This window comes from Cnephaeus nilssonii, assembly GCF_951640355.1.
Source record: "Cnephaeus nilssonii genome assembly, chromosome: 2".
NCBI classification, from domain to species: Eukaryota; Metazoa; Chordata; class Mammalia; order Chiroptera; family Vespertilionidae; genus Cnephaeus; species Cnephaeus nilssonii.
In genome coordinates, this window is record NC_137073.1 from 68,829,504 (window position 1) to 68,848,021 (window position 18,518).

Here is an 18,518-nt window from a genome sequence, read left to right on the forward strand (position 1 = left end):
AAACAAAGAGACTCTCTGTGATGCATAGAAATTTTGCCTGGCACAGTCAATCCAGCTTTAAAGAAGGCTGCACAATGGTTGAGATTTAGTGTGAAGAGCTAACATATTAGGGGAAAGTGGAATAGCATTCTTCTACCTGTGTACATGAATAGAATTCACCACCAACTGGAAGATAAAGGGGCAGAGGTGAAAGACACAAAAGTGGGTGTCCTAGAGGAACCAGTCTCTCTTTCATTTACCACAAAACTTATCTAAACTCAGGGCATGTTAAATTAAACAGTCCACCTAGAGAGGCCTTCAATGAATGGGGAAGCAAACGTCTAAGAGAAAGAGATAGTATAGAATAACTTTAACAGATAGCAAACATAACATAACGTAACGTAACGTAACGTAACGTAACATAACATAAACATAACATGTATGCACACCCTCTGAAGGGCAGAAAAGACTTATTTTACTTATAATGTCCCTGGGCCACATGGGAAGCATATCATTTTTATTGTTCACCTCTCTTTGATATGCAACATCAACCATCCTCAGAAAACTGGTTGAGGAAAATATCTTTCAACTGCATAATGTTTCAATTACATAATGTACTTTGTCACAATTACATCATATTGGAATGAACACATACAGTTTAGCAAGACCCACATAATTTTAATACAGGAAAAGCTGAGTTAGAATTTTAATAATATTATATTTTTATAACTATAAACTATTGTAATTATTATTAAAACATTATTTAATTAGTACTAAGTTTCATTTGGGAAGGTATTTTAGTCAAGAATAACTTGAGAAAATCATCTAAGATGTGATATTTTCAGAAGACAGACAGATTGGAAGCAGACAGAAAGAAAATTAGTAGTTTTAAATTAAATGAAACAAACCCAAGATAGATGGGTTAGGTCAGTGGTTGGCAAACCGCGGCTCGCGAGCCACATGTGGCTCTTTGGCCCCTTGAGTGTGGCTCTTCCACAAAATACCATGTGTGGGCGCACACGCACAGTGCAATTGAAACTTCATGGCCCATGTGCAGAAGTCTGTTTTCGGCCTGGGCGAGTCTATTTTGAAGAAGTGGCGTTAGAACACTCAAGGGGCCAAAGAGCCACATGTGGCTCGTGAGCCGCGGTTTGCCGACCACTTGGTTAGGTGATACCCAAGAACTTGTGAATTGTGGTCAATGAACTTTGAAAAGCTAAGCTTTTAACATTTAATATGTATGCTCTTGTGTTCTTATGCAAACAGCCCTATTGAATTTTCTAGACATACATGAAAATTATATTAGTTGGCTTTCTTTTACTTTTTTGTTTGCTTTCTTGTTATTTTGATGATAATGTATAAATCACATAAAGCACTCCATGTTTCACATCTGGGACAATGTGACCCAAAACAAGAGGACTGTTGGGAATGAAAGATGATCCATGAAGCCATAGAAGCCAGAGGTGATAAGAAGGAAGTAAAGCCAACTCCTTACCTCAGACTTGGAATTATGGAGATGCTGGGAAGCGTGCAGATCTCAAATGTGTGTAAAGGGGGTACTTCAGTTGATATTTATCTTATCTTGAAATGGTAAACATTTCACCAAATGTGATTTTTAGGAAAAAGTAGATTCCACATCAAGCATAAAATTTACTAGATTTTAGATGATTTAGACTTTTTGTTTTTGTTTTTAAGGCAATTGTATTTTCAAGAAAAGGGATTATGAGAAATTCTCTGAACACAATCCAAAATAATTGAAATGCAGTTGTGAATCCAAAATGAAACAATAATTATAAATAAACGCCCAGCTTATTTAATAATGTTTCTCAACATTATGAAAATATTTAAAACAAAAATTATTTTTATTTTAATTTTTTCTATTTCAAATTATATTCCATTTATTATCAGATTTAATATAATTTGGGAAATCTATTCTTGTAATGTTTTCCCTGAACATTTTTTATTATATTTAAAAATTTTAAATATATTTAAAATATTTACCTTCTGATAGATTCACTGTCTTCTTGCTTAAAGAAGTATCATTAGATTTCAAGTCTTCTTATTTTAAGAAATATTTTTAAACTTTAAAAAAATAAAGACCAAATTTATATCTACAGAAGCCTAATTTCTGAGAATCTTTGAATTTTTATAGCAAGAAATATTTTATTTGAAGCATTCTTTTTATCAGTCATCTCAAGTTTGACAGGTAGACAAAACAAAAATAAAATGTTATGAAATTATAATAAAAATTATTCTAATACCTCATCTAAAAAGGAATAATTGGAACACATTTAAAAGTGATTCAGTTATACCTACTATTTCTCTATTGGAGAATATTCTTTAGTGTAGGTAACAATAAAAATGTTAACTTATTCAAGGAATTTTCAAACATGTTTTTCTTTTCTCTCGAGGCTCATGCAACTCCTTTTCCCCTTATTGAAACGGTTGAAGAACATCTTGTTCTTCGCTTTCTCCCTTTTCGTAGTACAGAGTAAGTCCATTTTTTCTAAGTGAAATTGAGATCGCAGGAACGACAGTCCATTCATTTTACAGCAGTCAGTAGCAAGATTCTGAAATGTATGAGGTTGAAAGGCATTCCTGTAAGGCCACGCTGTAGGAACAGTATATGAATACATGTGAGTGTGAGGAGGTGCAGCTTCCAGGACAGTTCCTGGAACTGGTACAGATTCTTTCTCAGTCATTTTGGTTGAAGTCCATAATTGCAGTTAAGCCACTTAATTTTCTTGTTTACTGATTTATTGACTATTTGCCTAGCAGAGGTGGGGCAAAATCATATGTATGACATTTAACTGATTTAATCAAATAAAAATCCAGTCATGGAAATAAAATTATTTTGAGGTAATAAAAAACTTCAGTCACGTAAATGTACCTTTTGAAATATCCATGGTATTATGGAAAAAGGGAGCTGAATATTGGGCATCACAGAACTTGTCTTCAACTTATTTTATTTTTATCAAAACACTAGAGGCCTCCTACACGAAATTTGTACAAGAGTAGGCCTTCCTTCCCCCAACTGCCGGCACCGGCTTCCCTCTGGCACCTGGGACCCGGGCTTCCCTCACAGCCCCGGCTTCGTCCAGAAGGTCATCTGGAAGGACGTCTGGTCTAATTAGTATATTATGCTTTTATTATTATAGGTTATTTAATATTGACATTATTGCAGGATTCCCCATCACCCCCTCCTTTGCCCACGTTCACCTTCCCCCACCTCCTCCTTCCTTGGCCTTCACCAAATTATTGTCTGTGTCCATGAGATATGCATATATTCTTTAGCTATTTCCTTCATCTTTAAGTTCTTACTCTACCATTTTCAAGTTTGTGTGTAGCGCAAGCTAATTAGCTTCTCTAAGCTCATGTTTTCTCATCTGTAAAATGAGAATACTCTCATAGGTTGCAGCAAGCCTTGAAGAAAGGAGGGAAAACTATTATTATCACGGTTTCATAAAGAGGACCCAAATATAGAAGTCAACAGGGTTAACTTAGTTTGCCTCTGAAAGATGACCATCCAGGCATATGCAGGATCCAAGGATATTCAGAAAGATGCAGATTTGGTCACATGTGCTTGGAAGATACTCTGACCTGAAAGCAAGTGCAAGGGTAACTTTCTAGCTTGAATGGTCACAGAGCTCATTGAATCAGCCAAGGGGGAAAAAGACTAACATTTCGGAGGTCTAAAATCTTTTTAGGGAGCCTGGCTGAGTCCTCCATCTCCTACAGTTCTATAACCTCTTCTTAGAATGTCCTTGTCAAGCTCCTAGGCTCACTGGATATTAGTAGCCTGTCTTGGTGATGTCTCTTGCCCTTCTCCTCCTGAATTCCATAATCAAAATATATTACTTCAGGTGTATTGTATCCTAGGATCAGTGACTATCATGTATTCTTCCTTGTCCTTTGCTGCCCACAGTGGAGACTACTGAGATTAATCTTTAGGACACTTTTTTCCTCTATTGTGTTTTATTCATCTAACTGAGAGTTCTTGGATGTTTCACTCCTCTGGGAACCAGACAGCCAGAAAAAAAAACAAGTAATTTTCTAACAGATTTGCTCATATTTGGTATAAACACTGAGTATATGCTGGAAAAAAAAAAGAAACAAAGAAACAAAGAAAATGGAAATCATTTTATTCAATCTAAAGATTGAGAAACACTTGGAGCAGGCTATATAGATATGTTTACAGAAACATCTATATATATATAGCGATTTTTATGAATGGAGGACATGATGACTGGCCAGTAGCTATGATATGCACTGGCCACCAGGGGGCAGATGCTCAACACAGGAGCTGCCCCTTAATGGTCAGTGCGCTCCCACAGCCAACCTCCTGCGGCCGGCCAACCTCCTGTGGTCCCTGCCCCCCCCACCCCCCCCACCCCCCGGCTGGCCAGGCCAAGGGACCCCACCCATGCACGAATTCGTGCACCGGGCCTCTAGTGTAATCATAAAGATACGATAGGTAATGTGAACACCTTCAATAAAATAATTGAAAATATAGGAAAATAACTCCAGGTAAGGAATTTAATAATTATGAGATTATAGAAATATAAATAAATGTAAACACATCTGATCAAGTTCAGCATGGGTTTGGGTATCCCTTTCACAATAAAGAATCTTTCACCTAATAATATTCTTCATATTTACAGAACTGCTTACTGAAGTTTCTAATATTTTAGTAAAGTTAAAAGCTTGTAATAGTCCAAATACCACTGTGATTATATACATTGGTAAGTGCTCATGGCTGTCGTCAAATGGCTGGGACCCAGGAACATTGACATGGATCAGAGCCCCAAGGCAGAGAAAACACAGGCACCGGAAAATTAGCGTGTGTTGTAATACATTTTCAAAATTCCTCATCTGCAATTCCAGTATTCAAAGAACTCTCATAGAGGGATTTTCAGATAATAAGAGAACTATACCTATCCTGGTATATGGTTATTTATTGATCTTTTCCATACTTAAATAAAATATTCACATTATGTATATATTTTGAAGTATTGACATGTCTGATTAGGAAGTGCTTCCCACATGCAAAAGATTACCTTAAAAAATTCAAACAAAACTCCATCTGGGATACATCTGGCCACTGGCATTGGAAAAGGATTTGTAGACCTGATCATATTTCATAAGCAATTTATTTCTACATCTCCAGTACTTCTTTTTTAAGGCATCTGATTTATATTAGGGAATATATTCCTTAGCATATGTTTATCTTGATTTTAAGTAATTTAATCAAATCATAAATGCAGTACTTTGATGAATATTTAAATAGTAAATTTTAATGAAATCTTTTGTTGTTGTTGTTTTTACCAGTTGAATTATTATAAGCTCCCTTTGGATAGTTTCTAATAATTTGAAATTATTTTCTTTATTTTCAAAAGCATGTGCCCAAATGAAAAGATTACACTTAAATCATTTTTTAACTCTAAATAACTTTAATAATGGGAAAATTTAAAATTTGTTTCTATTAATTCTTTTCTCTAAAATAAGAAAATATATATTTGCATATGCTTATCTCTATGTCTTAGGAATGTGCTTCATACACAACATAGAAGTCTATAAATATAAAGTTATGGTGACTATTATTATAGTAATGACACAAAGGCAACCAACTTGCACTCCTTTGTTGTGAATTTCCCATGATATTATACAAGATATTTTGAATGCAGTGATTTATGAGGCACACTTACATGACAACTAAGAATGCTCTCATTTTAAGGGAAATATTTAAGTCATGAATTACATCCAGAAAGTTAAGTGCATTAATTTAAACAATTCAAGTGTAAAGATCTTCTTTTAGGAAGAAAATCATTTCATTACTTTCCAGAAATATGTAACTTGATTGATTTTTTATTTTATCTTTAGTAACAAGAAAATTGTAATCTTCACACTCATTTTGCCTGTGTTGTATGATTGGCCAATCAATTAAGGTATCAAACCTGAGTTATCCCTGCTATTTCAGATCGACACCCAAGCCCCATTTTTATGATTTACAAATTTGAATTCAATGTCACAATTACAGAAGACATACTTAAATCAGGTGGAATATAAAAATGGACTTAATTTTCTCAAAAATAACAGGTCAGAAAAACTGGCACAGATGCAACTGTGCTGCCGCATATTTTTAGTATCCTCTTTATTGTCTCCTGTTCACTGAAACATCTGCTTCATTTTCCAAACTAGTAAAAAGTCTTCAAGCCCTTAATAGACTCCACACTGAGTTTTATGGATCGTATTACTTGCATTCTTTCCCTTTATTCATCCTATGAAGATCTTTCTCATAAATCAGTGCTTAACTAGACAACTTGGTAGGGAAATTGTTGAGATTCTTGTTTATAAATTTCTCAAACTTTTATTTAAAATAATTATTTTCTTTTTAAATTTAAAATTACTTGTACAAGAAAACACCCACTTATTAAAATAATAAAATATTTAAAGGAGCAAACTCTTCAAACGCAAAGAATAAGTTTTCATTGCAAAATTCAATGAATTGGCATGTATATGAGTGTCTATGTGTGTTTAATATCTAAGTGCATGTGAAAATATAGGTAACTATATGAAAATATGGAAGTATTTAATTAAGAACATTTACTAATTTATTACAGTGATTATTGATGTGTTATTGTGGGATTGTGGAGTTTCTCATAATATTACACTGAACCGTAATAATTGTACCTATGAGTTGATGTTATTTTGGAAAGTGCACAATTACCACAAAACTTGAAAATGTCATACCAATGAAATGAAAAAGAATGAGTGAACAGCCATTAGAAGCTTATATCTACACACATATTTTTTCTCTTTAATGAGATAAATAGAATGATCTGTACAAGTGTCTGCATAGGTATTCTACAAAGGGAAAACAAAATTAGACTCACTTCATCTCCCCTCTTAGTGTGGGAAATAAATAAATGTCACCTAAACATATTTCCCATGAAATCACCAGCTGGACTGTCCTCTATTTTGAAGAAGCCAGGGAGTTTGGAAAAGTTGACCTCTCCCCCAGCTGTAGTAGCATTGGTATCCATCCCCTTGCCATAATGATTGAATCAGTGGTGAACATATCACTGCACTGGCTGATATGTTTACCTTTTAGCTGATATCCTATTGGGCACAGTGTTTGTTTCCAAAATGGGCTTGTGAACTACATTTGTGAATCAGAGAGATGGTCAAGATTTTTGCATAGTGAACAAAAATAATAAAAAAATGAGCACTAGCTGGTTTCACTCAGTAGTTGGAACGTCTGTCCGTGGACTGAAGGGTAAGGCACCTATCTCAGTCAAAGGCACATATCTCGGTTTCAGGATCAAACCATGGTCCTACTAAGTGTGTGTGCAGGAGACAGCCAATCAATATGGCTCTCTCACATCCATCTCTCTCTCTCTCTCTCTCTCTCTCTCTCTCTCTCTCTCTCTCTTTCTCTCTCTCTCTTTCTCTCTGTCTCTCTCTCTCTCTGTCTCGCTTTTCCCCTCCACTAAAAATCAATGATATCCTCAGGTGAAGATTAACAAGAAAAATAAATGAACAAGTTTTCATTGGAAAGTGTAAAGTACAGGTATGAAAAGCATGAAAGTGATAGAATAAGGTCATCAAAATATTGAAACCAAGAAAACCAGCAAGATTTAATAGAACAAAAAGTACACTCAGAGAGACACTGGGCAGCGGCTGCATGGACTCTGGAAAGGAAGTTACAAAGGCTAAGGAGAGTCCTCTGCCACTGGTCACTGCTCCCCTGGTTGCATGTCTTGTGGGGACCCTTGGGTTTTAGGAGAAAAGAAGGCAAAAAGTGCAAAGTTAGTGCCTGAGAGAAGGAAGGGCACCTGAGCGCTCCAACGAGGGTGTGCTGTGTTCTTTGTTTAGCTTCCCTATATTTCCTTGGGTTTGGGAAGGAATAGGCTTTCTTTCAAACTACCCAGTCTCTTTACTGGCCTTTCCCCTAGTTTGTGCCTATGCCCTCCTCCTATCCAATCTCTTTCCTGGATTTTCCAGGGCTCCTGCCCTTACCCTATTCGATCTTTTCCCCAGACTTTGCACTCCCCACTTTATGGTCACCATTTTGGCTTCTACTGTGCATGCACTCAGGAAAAGGAATCCCCCCTCTCCCTTTTCTCCTGCCCGCCCCCCTCATAATCATAGGGAAGGATGCTGGTTATTTCACCCTGGGGTGACTATTCTGTTTGTTTCCTCCTCTTTTGTTAATTATCTAACTAACTGCCTAGTCTAACACTACCACTGACTCATTTTGAAGGGAGCTGTAGGATCTGTGACTTTTTCTTGGCTCTACTAAAAAGAAGGAAAGATGCATGTCTAATGAAATGTCAATAATATAACATCTCTAGTGTTTGACTCATTTCTTTCTTTATTTTTATTTTTTCCCATCACCATTTAGCCCTTCTATGCCCTCTCCCACCATCCCCTCCCCCCGCACCACATTCACCACACTGTTGTCTATGAGTTCTCTCTCTTTTATTTTTCTTTTTTGCTCAGTCCTTCCACACAATCCTGCCTGCTCTCTGATTTCACTCATATGTGGAATTTAATGAACTGACTGAACTACCAAGCAAAATAGAGACAGGCTCATCCCTTTAGAGTGCACCAGAGCCAGCATCAAGCTTAAACTTAAGTCCCTACACAAGCTGAAAGCTTTGAGGTGTGACGGATATCTGAATTTCTTTTTCTTTCTGTCAATCATTTTTTTTCCTGCTTTCCTAAACTAAAATTATTTCTTCCTTTAAGAAATAATTGCATTCATGGGACTTGTTTTTACAGTGACATGATTCATATTTGTGCTATCATTTTATTCATCTATACAAGTGACATGCATATGTGACTTTTGTCAGATAGCTAGTATGGTCCTGAGTGGCACTAGTGAAATTGCATGTGTTTTGGCCTGTCACAATTTATTAACTTTAATTATTCAAATCCTTTTTTCATATACAAAAGTAATTCTAATTCAATTTTAACACAATTTATGGTTTTATTGCTCTTCTAAAGAGATCTAATCAGGGAGAATAATCAATTGAGTAAGCATGTCTTAAAAAGATGTCCTAGAATGGGGACGGGGAGGAAAATCTTTACCTATCTTAGGTCTTGGGATTCTGTAACAAATAGATTAACTAAAGAAAAGCATACAAATTTATTTAATAGGTTTCACATTACAAGGGAGGCTTCATAAGAAGGGGAAGACCCAAAGCAGTGACAAACCTAAGTACTTACATATTAAACTAGATGCCTGATGCAGGAAGATTCGTGTAAGAATGGGTCTTCCTTCCCCTGGCTGCCGGCACTGCCTTTGCTCCGGCCCAGAGCTACCTTTCCACCTTCCCATGCTGCCCAGAGGCCCGGAGCAGCTGGGGCGGTACAGAATGCCTGCATTGTTGCCATGGCAATGACGCAAGGGTCCCACCCCTGGCCGCTAGGCGCCTGTGTATGTAAATTAACCCGTCATCTTTGTTGGGTTAATTTGCATACTCACTCCTGATTGGCTAGTGGACATCATGAAGGTACAGTCAATTTGCATCTTTCTCTTTTATTAGTGTAAATTACATAAAAATAGGCAATTTTGGAAAGTTAAGTGAAACATATAGGGATACTGAAAAAAGGTAAGAGTCATTTTAATGATGTTTAGACACAATTTTCTCAGCCTGGATTCCCCAATACTGGTGAAAATGTTTCTTTCCGTCTGGTATGGGGAGGGCATCTTTAATACAGGAGATTTGTCTCCTGCTCTAAGAAGGAAGAGGGGAAGTCAGAGCTTTCTTCTTGCAGCTGCTGTGGATCAAGTTCCTTAGATCAAAATCATCCTCATGTCAAAGTGGCATGTTTTGGAACTACGTATTCTACCGTCCTTCAGTGACATGATCAACAGACAGGAATTGAGGTTGAATTTTCAGGATTTCAGTTATAGATCTTTTTCTCATATTTGAATGAAAATGAGAAATCCCTTAAATTTTTTTAGAGCCTCAGCTTCCCCATCTATTAAACCAAGATAGGAACCCCTACTAAAAGTATTATTATAATGTAAATGAAGTAATACTTTATGTGAAAGCCCTTAAAAACACTGAAGTTCAGCAAATATCAGTTTTAAAAACATTCCTTATAAAATAATAAATAATGAAAGGGGGATCATACAGGTTGTCATGGTAAAATGAAAGTCATTATTATTATGAGGCATGTTCTAGTTTGGCATTATTATAAAGCATATGACTATTTTAAAATGCTCTCACTAAGTAACTATTGAATGTGCATAACAATGCAAAAGAGCTTTTCAGTGTATTTTCTAAAATTTTACTAATTTTTATATACTAATTGAAGGAAAACATTACAAGGATAAATGATGGTCTAAGAAAATATGCATGGGCATTGTTTAACTATTATAAATTTCAAATCAGAAGGGAAAACTATTTCCTTGAACAGTAGATTCATTATCTGTGGCATCCAGTTAAAAAATGTAAATTCATCATTGAACAAACAACTTTATATTGGGTGTTAATATCTGGCTCAAAAAAACTCTACCTATATTATAATGAATTGATATGTTATGATTTATTTCTTTATGAAAAAAACATTTTTACAGATTTTTCTTGGTATTCATATTGTTTGTATAATCACAAATAGTTTTAACACAATGTTTTACACTGATTATCCCTTACAATACAGATATATCTCAAATTTAGGAAAACTCATTGTGGAAAATGGCCATGGTATTTTTCTTCTGGAAAAAAAAAATAATAGGTAACACCATCTGATATCTGTATATGGCCAAGGTTCTCCCTATCTATACTGCCAGAATATTTGAATGCTAAACATTAAGTAAATGATATTAAAAGAAATAGCCCTGATTGGTGGGGCTCAGTTGGTTGGAATGTGCACCTGTACACTGAAAGGTCATGGGTTGGATTCCCCATCAGGGCACATACTCAGGCCGTGGGTGTTCAACCCCCCAGGGTGCATACAGGAGGCAACCGATAAAAGTTTCACTCTGGCCCATGTGGCTTGGTTGGTTGGAGAGTTGTTCTGTGGGCCCTGAGAGGCAACCTCTCACCTCAATGTTTCTCTCTCTCTCTCCTCTCCCTCTCTCTCCATTTCTCTGGCTATTGTAACAGTGGTTAGAGCATTGGCTTGTGCAATGAAGGGTCGAGCATTTGATTCCAGGTCAAGGGCATGTACCTGGGCTGCAGGTTCGATCCCCAGCCTGCTCAGGATGCTTGCAGGAGGCAACCAATCAATGTGTCTCTCTCACGTTGACATATATATATATATATATATATATATATATATATATATATTTTTTTTTTTTTTTTCTCCTCCTCCTCCTCCTTTCCTTCTACACTGTAAGAATCAATGGGAAAAATACTCTTGGGTGAGGATTAGCAAAAGAAAGAGAGAGGAGAAAGAGAGAGAGAGAGAGAGAGAGAGAGAGAGAGAGAGAGAGAGAGAGAAACTATGCCAAGACTATAAATCTAAATTTTTGTGGAACATGACATGTAAATGAAAAAGTTTAGCAGGTAGAATTTGTAGTGGTTAAAAATGAATGTAAACTCTACCACATAGGAGCTATGAGACCTTAGAAAAATTTATTTAAATTTCCTAAAATTAAGTTTCTTTATTTGAAAAGTGGAAATAATAATTGCAACTGTTCCTCAAAGTTTTTGGTAGGATCATAGCAAACAGTGAAGAATAAGCTTTCAAAACAGAACCTGGCAAATTACAATGACTTGGTAGATGATAACTATTATAATAGATAAAATAAAATTAATATAATCTGCCAATATTCTTACAAAGCCACAACAACACCACACACACACACACACACACACACACACACACACACACACACACACGTTTGACTCTCTGGAGAAATAGATGTGTCTAGTACCCATATACATAGTCTACATAATGCCAAATATATTTAGGACACTATAATTTTATTAGCTGGAAGGTCTAGTGTCTAAAGGTCTGGAAGTTGTTGTCCTTGGAAGAAAGTAAGAAACACATGTGAGAGATAAAGAAATGTGGGGTGGAAGGAAAAAGCAAATCATGATGCAAATCTTAATAGGCCCCAGGCACTATCCTTAAATTTTGTATGTGTTATTTCAGTTAATGGTCAAACTGAATCAGATAACTATTATGTTTCCCTTTTAAAATGAGGAAACTAGGACAGTGGTCGGCAAACTCATTAGTCAACAGAGCCAAATATCAACAGTACAACGACTGAAATTTCTTTTGAGAGCCAGATTTTTTAAACTCAAACTTCTAATGCCACTTCTTCAAAATAGACTCGCCCAGGCCGTGGTATTTTGTGGAAGAACCACACTCAAGGGGCCAAAGAGCCGCATGTGGCTCGCGAGCCGCAGTTTGCTGACCAGGGAACTAGGATATAGACAAGCCAACTATCCTATCTGTAGTGAATAATAAGCTAGTGGGGAAGATGGATTCAACCCCAGGTCTAGTCTACTGCTATCCTGACCCATATTTTTACAGCTGTATTGCATGGCCTCTTGCAAAGAGAATTTCAGATATATATGGATATACTTTGATTGCAGAAATGAAAACATGTATCATTAGACCAAAAAGGGAGTCACATCTAAGCAATTGAGAAGGGGAAGGTAGGAAATATTTTTTCAGTGGATCACTGTCTGAGGCAATGAAGCCGTAGTGATTGAAAGCCTGTTTGGACTTTGCATAACATGAACTTAATTTACATCCGATCTCTAACAAGTTCTCTTGAATAATACTGTTCTGGGACTTTTACCTCTCTAAATTTTTGTTATCTTTTATTTAAAGTGGAAATTGTAAGGTAGCTTTTAGTATCAAATAAAATTATTTTTAAAAGCATTTATCACATATTTTAATAAATGGTGATAGGTGTATGTCATTGTTTTTATTGTTACATGGTTTTAATTACATGAGTAGGCCATGGCTTGAAAAATGAAATACACATTGGTAAATATGAAGAACAAAAGTAATATCCTTGTTAGTGTAAATGTTATTTCCAGGGACAAATGAAGTCTTGAATATACAATTAGCAACTAGAAGTTCCTGAGTCCTGGAGCCAGATAGACCTGGATTTCAATTTTAACATTTTACTTACAAGCTCCGTGATCTTGTCCAACTTAATTTTTTATACAGCTGTATTAGCCTTTTTTATTCTTTTAGTACTCTCTACCCAATTTAACTATTTCCATTTGTATGTGATAAAATGTCTGAGGAATTCACTTTAATTTTGGCTCTGCTGTGAGCATGGTCTTTCCATTTCCTTCAACACAGAATTAAGTCTTTTGATCCTTGCTTTTCATATTCCAGTCCCAGAAGCAGTTTTCACTGTAGGAGTTATCTGAAGACAGTCTTTTGCTCTACAGTAGTGCCCTACAACCAGGCTCTAGCTTCCTCAGGACACTACACAGGATGTATTGAACTAAGTATTAAACTAAGAGGCATTCTCTCAAATGAGTTCAAATGCATTTTATTTTGGACAACATATATGACTTAAAAAAACAAACAAACAACAAAACACACACACACAACAAGGTCTCCATTCCAAATAAATCAAGGTAAAATAAATGAAGAGCTCAAGATAACAACAGTCCCATTTGTCCTAGTCAGCATGTGTTAATTTTTACATCTCTAAATATCAGTAATAGCAATGTGGAATATCTGATTCAGAATTGATTTAGATTGCAAGATTATCATTGATAGCAATTCCATCTAAATGTCTTTAACGTATGTCCAAATTTAATTCCTTTAGTTTATAAAAACTGATTCACTCTTTATTAGATTATTAAAACATCAGGTAGTATTAATTGCTAAAGTTATGTTTCTATAGTAAGCACTCAATATATGTTAGCTATTAAAAATCTATGAGATTAGAAAGTTGTACTTCTACTAATTTGACAGATGGAAGCTTAAAAACAATTTTATTAAAAGTCATTTTCATGACAGATATCTAATAGTTTTATTGTGTTCTAATTTAATATGTGCAAAGAAGATGAAATCTTGCTTTTTTGACTTTTATTATTTTTTTTCTTCTTTTTGACTTTTGAAAAACATAGATTGAATTTTCTTTTACAAAAGTAAAAATCTAGTGTACAATTTTAAATACTAGTAGGATTTTATTACTAGATGTGGAGGAAAAGTACCAAAATTATTATACACTGGAGCACTTGAGTAATATCCTTCCAGTTTTTGTCATGACATTGTTTGGCATTGAAGAACTGAGGGTGATTTATTGTAGATATCAGTTTTATTTTCTGATATGGCCTCTCTTGAAATTTTTCCTGGTATTTCTGGAAAGGTAACAAGAAATTTCTATTTGTCATGTAAAATGCTTATATTATTTCATTTTATTACTTATGAAAAAATTCTGTATACAATTTCAAATTTAACCCTGAATTTATATATCAGAAAGAAGGCTTAGACATAAAATAGAGATGAAAATATAATATTTCCAATTAAATTTGAAAAAAAATAAAGATTCAAGCCCAAAGCACAGAGGTCTTTTATAGCCACATACTAATGGAGGGGAAAAGAGAAAACATATATTCAATCCCCAAACTGAAGACAAGGCTAAAGAAGTATTATGACTTTAAACTCTCATTTGCAGGGCTTCTACCTCAAAGCATTATCACATATCATGATTTCATGTTCTGAAACAGTAATGATGCAGTTTCAAATATAATGGTAGAAGAAAATGAGTGATACGAAAAAGCAGCAGGAAATTGTTGTGCTGAAATCTAACTTCTTTTAGAAAAAGGATTTAATAGGAATCTCACTGTGCATAAAAACAAGTTATTTAGACATAGGTAAATTGACATTTACATCATTTAAGTTCTTTGTAGTTAGGCACAGATAGTATCTCACATGGGAACTGACTTTTTACAGCTTTTTGCATAATTCTATGTTGGGATATATGATTAAACAGAATCCATGTACAGAATCAGAAAAACAGTGACTCAAATGTATTTAGAAAAGATTTCAATTATTTCTGGCATTCATGTGGTTTGAATATAGGCAGGAAAACTATTAGATGTGTCCCTCTGGTAATATACTATAAAATATTTTAAAAAGAGGAACTCAGATTAAAAAACAATATTCACTTTTTTTCAGTTTTGCTAGGATATGCATTGAACTTGGCTCTCACTTTAATTTATAACAAACTTAGAATGTGTTTCAGGTTATGTTTTATTAATTTTATAGATATACAATGAGTTTCAACTAAGTTATCTATTAGAGTACATTCTATTCATTTCCAACTTTGAGCTATTGTTATTACAACAGCTATGTACATTTACTTATATGTTTTTGTATTTACATAAGTTTTTATTACCTTTGGTAAATACCTAGGAGTCAAATGGTAGGGCCATAAGATAGGTATATGCTTAACATTTTAGGATAATGCCAAATGACTTTATGAAATTATACTATTTTATATTGTCACCAACTTGGTATGAGATTTCCACTTGCTTCATATCCTCATCAACACCTTGTATTGTCAGCCTCATTACTTTTCTTCATTCTCATGGGTGTGTAATAGTATCTTATTGTTCTTTTAGTCTGCATTTCTCTGATGATTAATAATGTTGGACATTTTATCTTGGGTTTATTGGACAATTCTATATATATATGTATATGCACACACACACATCTCTAATAAAATGGTAATATGCAAATTAACCATCACTCCGCTACATAAGACACACCCACCAGCCAAGCCACGCCCATCAGCCAATCAGGGCGAGTATGCAAATTAACCCAAACCAAGATGGCTACAGCCACAGAGAGCAAGGTTTCCCAGGTAACAGCAAGCCAAGCTTTCCATAGCCATTGCAGGCCTAAGCCTCCACTCAAGCTACAAAGTTTCAATTATAGAAGGTAAACAAATTCAAACAAATGGCAGCAGAATGGAGCTTGAGAGAGCAGGCCAGGGTTGCCGGCGGCAACAGGGGAAGCAAAGCTTTCCACACACCCTGGCCGGGCCCACCCGCTTAAGGCTACAAAGTTTCAATTGTAGAAGGTGAATTAACTGCCACAGAAAATGGCTGCCGCCCCGGAGGGAGCAGCAGGCTTGGCTCTGCTCCAGGCTACAAAGTTTCAATTGTAGAAGGAAAATAAATTTCAGATACCAGGGCCTCTGCTTGGGTTGCCAGGGGGCATGGCCGGCCTGCAAACCACCACAGGCCCCTCGCTCAGGCCACCCCATGTCCCAAGGGAACCCCACCCTGATCCGGGACACCCTTCAGGGCAAACCAGCTGGCCCCCACCCGTGCACCAGGCCTCTATCTTATCTAATAAAAGAGTAATATACAGATTGATCATCACTGCAACACACAATATAGCTGCCCCCATGTGGTCAAAGATCCTGCCCCCATGTGGACAAGATGGCCACTACAAGATGGCCAGCAGGGGAGGGCAGTTGGGAGGCACCCGGCCTGCAAGGGAGGGCAGTTGGAGGTGATCAACCCTGCAGGAGCGGGCAGTTAGGGGTGACCAGGCCGGCAGAGGAGGGCAGTTGGAGGTGATCAACCCTGCAGGAGAGGGCAGTTAGGGGTGACCAGGCTGGCAGAGGAGGGAAGTTGGGGGCAAACAGGCTAGTAGGGGAGCAGTTAAGCATCAACCAGGCTGGCAGCAGAGTGGTTAGGGGGTGATCAGGCTGGCAGGCAGAAGCAGTTAGGGGCAATCAGGAAGGCAGGCAGGCAAGCAGTTGGGAGCCAGCAGTCCTGGATTGTGAGAGGGATGTCCGACTGCCCGTTTAGGCCCGATCCTGGTAGGATCGGGCCTAAACGGGCAGTCGGACATCCCTCCAGGAATCCCAGATTGGAGAGGGTACAGGCTGGACTGAGGGACAACCCCCCGCCGTGCACGAATTTCGTGCACCGGGCTTCTAGTAAACATATAAATGTATACAAGTGCACACATATATACATATGCATTTATATATACATTAAATATATACAAGAAATATATACTTTTAAAATACATATATGATTTATTCATCAAGTACCATACCATAATATTGAAATTTTGCCCAAATAAAATTAAATTTCGCTTCATAATGAAGAAGCAAATGAAATTAAACATCAACTGTAACATTAGGGGAAAAATAGAGAGAGAGAAACATATAGGATATACAAATATTTTCTTAACTATATGAACAATTTGGACACTGGTTTCTACATGCTTAAAAGATTACTCTTTTATAAGTTGGTTCTTTATAGTCACTGTAGCAGAAAGCACGCTTGTTAAGAACAGCAGTGGAGTGATTGCAAAGGTCTGCAGAACCTCGTGTCTTAGAGAAAACTTTGTTGTGTAGAACCCCTGCTAAAGTCTGCTAATGATGAAAGAAAAAAAGCCTGTGAACATACACAATAAAAATTATTGTTAGAAAGTAGCAGAGATTGAAATAATTTTGTAGAATAAGTTTATAGAATGATTTTTGCTACATCTATGATCTGTCAATAAACAATAGAGTACAGTATCTTTAATTAAAATGATACAGTTCTCTGTTAAATTTTCAATTTATTTAAAGCCAAACAAATGGCAGAAGTAAAATCACCAAAGCACACTTCCCCCCTCCCCCAGATTATAACCACAACATTATTCCTTTATTTTTTCCTTTTTTTCCATCACAAAGATTGTTCTACAACATAGAAATTTCTCGTTGCAATCTGTGTGGAACCTAGCCTTGATGAGACATTCCATAGTTCACGAGTGGCTTTTATCCAGGCGGTTTTCTTCAGGACTTCTGAAATACTGCCAGTTGTTAAATCATTTGTATAGCATGTGCATACTGAAAATATACTACAAGTTTCTGAAAGTCCCATAAAAAATTAAAGTCAATTAGTAACCCCAATAATTGTGCACTGACCTTTAGAATACAATAAACCTGTATTTGGCTTGCCCATAAACAATTGAATAATACTTCCTACAGACTTCCTACAGAAATACTTGCCCAGTAGCAGTAATGATGAAAGTACCTGTGTTAGTTATGAAGGAAAACAAAAATAGAAATTAGAAAGATTCAGTTTTTCCTGAATGGAAATGCTAATGATGTACTTACACTTTAGCAATAAGGTCACATTGGAGGAGGGGGAAATGTTATAGTAAGAAAGCCCTTCACAAATACTGCACCATTCAGGTGAAGGAAAACAAACAAATGTTAGAATCTAAGATATACCACCCACAAAAATTAATTCTTATAGTTCTACAAGTCTCAAAATATATGTATTAGTTTCCTGTTGCTGCTGTAACAAATTAACACAAATATAGTGGCTTAAAACAATATAAATTATAATCTCACAATTTCAGAGGTCACAAATCTTAAAGTCAAGGTGGGGCAGTACTGCATTCCCCCTGGAGGCTCAATGAGGGAATTCATTTCCTTGTCTTTTCCACTTCCTAGAGATCACCTGAATTCTTTGGCCTGTGGTCCCTTCCTCTATGTTCAAAGCCAATAGTACAGCATCTTCTTTCTTCTCCGACCTCTTTTTATCTTCGCATCTTTTTTTCTGACTGACTTCCCAACTGCT